Below are 2500 nucleotides of genomic sequence, written 5' to 3' on the forward strand. Positions count from 1 at the left end.
ACCAGGCCTGTGGTTTTCACTGGCATCGGAATTCCCAGATGAAATACAAGGTAGTTCAGTGGATAGAGAGTCAGGTCTGGAGTTGAGAGAACCTGGGCTCAAATCTTCCTATTTATGTGACCCTTTGTCAGAAAAGAGGATCCAGTGGGTAGAGGGAAATGATTGGGAGGCAAAGGCAAACCACATCAATAAAGTATTAAAAATAATAAAAAATAACAGAAGTGTTAGGGGGCAATTAGGTGGCTCAGTGGATAGCGAACCAAACCTGGAGATGGGAAGTCCTGGTTCAAATCTGGCCTCAGATACTTCCTAGCCTGTGACTTTGGACAAGTCACTTAACCTAATTGCCTAGTTCTTACTGCTCTTCTGTCTTGGAACCAATACAAAATATTGATTCTAAGATAGAAGGTAAGAGTTTTTTAATAAGTGGAACAGAACAAGACCAAAATACAGAGACTTGTAGCACACTATTAGAGACCTTCCTTCAATTTGATATAAGTCCATTAAATAACATGATGCAAGCTTGGTCAACTGCCTACTGCTTCATTTAATTATATTAGAATTCACCATATATTTCTGAATCATATTCACCAAGACATTGGGAGACTTTGTCAAATGGCTTGCTTAAATTCATGTATGTATGCTCTTTTCTGACTGTAGAGCATTTCTGTAAGGGGACAATAAAAAAAATGCAATGAGTTAGGAGATGGAGTGTCTCCTGCAAGGATCAACAAGAAGTGTCACTGGATCATGGAAGAGGAGGAAAGGAGAAAGAAGGAAGGAAGGAAGGAAAGAAGGAAGGAAGGAAGGAAGGAAGGAAGGAAGGAAGGAAGGAAGGAAGGAAGGAAGGAAGGAAGGAAGGAAGGAAGGAAGGAAGGAAGGAAGAAGGAAGGAAGGAAGGAAGGAAGGAAAAGGAGAAAGAACAAGAAGAACAAGAAGGAGGAGGAAGAGAAGGAGGAGGAGGAGGAGGAGAAGGAGGAAAAGGAGGAGGAGGAGAAGGAAGAGGAGGAGGAGAAGAAGAAGAAGGAGAAGGAGAAGGAGAAGGAGAAGGAGAAGGAGAAGGAGAAGGAGAAGGAGAAGGAGAAGAAGAAGAAGAAGGAGAAGGAGAAGAAGGAGAAGGAGAAGGAGAAGGAGAAGAAGAAGAAGAAGAAGAAGAAGAAGAAGAAGAAGAAGAGAAGAAGAAGAAGAAGAAGAAGAAGAAGAAGAAGAAGAAGAAGAAGAAGAAGAAGAAGAAGAAGAAGAAGAAGAAGAAGAAGAAGAAGAAGAAGAAGAAGAAGAAGAAGAAGAAGAAGAAAGAAGAAGAAGAAGAAGAAGAAGAAGAAGAAGAAGAAGAAGAAGAAGAAGAAGAAGAAGAAGAAGAAGAAGAAGAAGAAGAAGACTATTTCAGTAGTCTAGGTATGAGGTGATGAGGGACAGTCGTCTTGGGGTAGCACCAATAAAAGAAGAGAGAAAGAGATATATACAGAGATGCTATAAAGGTAGCAAAAAGATAATTGAACATGTTGAGCTTGAGATATCTTCCTGATTGAAACAATTAACAAAGACCTTAAAAAATGACTTGTGGACACTTATAAAAGGAAATAATGATCACCAGGAGCCAGCATGGGTTTACCTCACTTGGAATCTGAGTCCCTAGGGTCTCAGCTCAGTGGAGCCAGGTGACCTCAACAGTCTATATAACCTGGAGTCTCGGTTTTCTCATTCCCAAAATGAAAATAATCATATTTGCCTGCTCTTGCCTTGCCAGATTGTTGTAAGAAAAGCTCTTTGTAAACTTTAAGCTATTGTGGAAAGGTGAGATTTAGTTTTAAATAGTTACTTAGTCTAACCGATTACAGAAATGCTCTACAGTCAGAAAAGAGCATACATACATGAATTTAAGCAAGCCATTTGACAAAGTCTCCCAATGTCTTGGTGAATATGATTCAGAAATATATGGTGAATTCTAATATAATTAAATGAAGCAGTAGGCAGTTGACCAAGCTTGCATCATGTTATTTAATGGACTTATATCAAATTGAAGGAAGGTCTCTAATAGTGTGCTACAAGTCTCTGTATTTGGTCTTGTTCTGTTCCACTTATTAAAAAACTCTTACCTTCTATCTTAGAATCAATATTTTGTATTGGTTCCAAGACAGAAGAGCAGTAAGAACTAGGCAATTAGGGGTTAAGTGACTTGTCCAAGGTCACAGGCTAAGAAGTATCTGAGGCCAGATTTGAACCCAGGACTTCCCATCTCCAGGTTTGGTTCGCTATCCACTGAGCCACCTAATTGCCCCCTAACACTTCTGTTATTTTTTATTATTTTTAATACTTTATTGATGTGGTTTGCCTTTGCCTCCCAATCATTTCCCTCTACCCACTGGAATCCTCTTTTCTGACAAACAAAATGCATTAAGCACAAACATCTGATGTATAAACTCTGGCAGACATTGTAGAATATTCTGTCCCAGTAGTCCCCTACTTCTCTGTGTGAGGGAGGAGATAAGTTTTGTTATCT

The sequence above is a fragment of the Monodelphis domestica genome, chromosome 5 (genome assembly GCF_027887165.1).
Source record: "Monodelphis domestica isolate mMonDom1 chromosome 5, mMonDom1.pri, whole genome shotgun sequence".
Classification (NCBI taxonomy): Eukaryota; Metazoa; Chordata; class Mammalia; order Didelphimorphia; family Didelphidae; genus Monodelphis; species Monodelphis domestica.